The sequence below is a fragment of the Myotis nattereri genome (assembly GCF_964212035.1).
Source record: "Myotis nattereri genome assembly, chromosome: 1".
In the NCBI taxonomy this organism is placed as follows: Eukaryota; Metazoa; Chordata; class Mammalia; order Chiroptera; family Vespertilionidae; genus Myotis; species Myotis nattereri.
Genome location: NC_138075.1, coordinates 73,174,831 through 73,176,602, shown reverse-complemented (window position 1 = coordinate 73,176,602; position 1,772 = coordinate 73,174,831).

Below are 1,772 nucleotides of genomic sequence, written 5' to 3'. Positions count from 1 at the left end.
CCCGGAGGCGCCGCCCGCCCTCCGCGGCCGGACCCGAGTCCTGAACCTCGCTCGCCAACAAGCCTTCCACGTTCGGCACGCGCTCGGCTGTGCGCTCCTCCTCGCTGCTTCGCGGCCCCGGCCGCCAGCCACCTCCACGGCTTTGCCCGGCTCCTCGCTCCACGTCCCCCAACCGCCTTCCCTCAAGCCTTTGATCTGGCCACGCCTCACCTTTCCTTCACTTACGCCAGCCTTCTCCCCTGTCACACGACCCTTTCAGCTACTTACAAAGACCTCCCTTCCTCCTCCCTGATCCTTTCGGTCCCCGGTACCAACGCCCGTTAGCACCTTCTCGCCACTTCCGGCCACTTCCTAAGCTCCCCTTTCCTCCAACCCTGGCTTTGCCCACGGCTCTCTCCCAACTGTAAAGACGACTTCTGGCCCCTTCTGCCCCGGCAGGGTCAGCGGAGTGTCCGTTTCTGTCCCCGCCCCACCCGGCCCCAGGCCGCCGGACCAGCCGGCTACTCAGGCGTCCCTTCCAGTCCCGGTCCCCGCCCGGGCTGGTCTCCACCGTCACGTCTCACAGACTGCCCTTCCCTCCATTAGCCCGCCCGCGGCCCTCGGCCAGCATATCCTGGTGCGCTCGCTGCAGCCAGAAAGCCCTCCTCATGCCGCCGCCCCGCCGCCTCCGCTGACGCCCCGAGCCACGGTTGTCCCACCGCAGGTCCGGCCCAGCTCGAATGGCAGCGCCAAACAGCGCTCCGCATTCTGATTGGCCCGCTCCGTTTTTCAAAATCAGGACCTCGGAGGGTGGCCAGGTGCTGCCTGTCTAGCGAGGTGCGGGCGAAGGGGAGACTACGGAGGGTGTGAGGAAAAAAATTTTTTAAAGCATGAAAAGAAATCTGAATTCCATTAGCTCCTTCATAGCCATATTTTAGAGGAAAATACTTTATAAAGACTACTTGAGTACATTTGGCCGGCTCCTGTGACAATATATTTGGGGAAATGTAATAGACACCTTATGTTTTTTTTTTAACTTGGCTAAGGCCGAAGGCCCCCCTACGGAGAAACCGCTTCTACGGAACCCGAGTTGGGACAAGTGCAGTCAGGATTCACAAACGCCGAGTTACATTATGATTCATAACAGTAGCAACATTACAGTTATAAAGTAGCAACGAAAATAGTTTTATGGTTGGGTCACAACATGAGGAACTGTATTTAAAGGGCCAGGAGGTTGAGGACCACTGAGTCCCAAACCATTGAGAACACCCTTCAGGACTGCTCTTCTCATACTTACTGGGCTTCCCCATCTCTGCACTCACACTGTCTCCAAGGTTTAGCCAAACATTTCTGTGGCCCCTCTGATCTAAGAAATCTGGACACAGTTGTAGATTATATATATTTGTGTGTGTGTGTGTGTGTGTGTGTGTGTGTGTGTGTGTGTGTTTTCATTAAAAGGAGAAAATACAGTGGGTATGAGGAAAGTAATAGTTTGAAATCATCAAGGGCCTTTCAAGGATGAACAGCCCATCAGTCTGAAACGTCACTGGCACTTCTTTCTTGACCCTGGAAGTAAGCAGACAAGGATAGGGAGGTTTATGCCGCTCTCCAGAATAAGGCAGGGGTAGTGTGTTGTTTGGGTTCTCCAAGAAGTAAACACCCAGACAAGATCAGATGTGCAAGGGATTTATTGGGGGGAGTGCTTGTGAAGGATAAATGGGAGGAAGCAGGAGTAGGGTAGGGAGAATCTTTAGATCATGAAGCAGGTCTAATCCCTGTGAACAGAGAGAGGA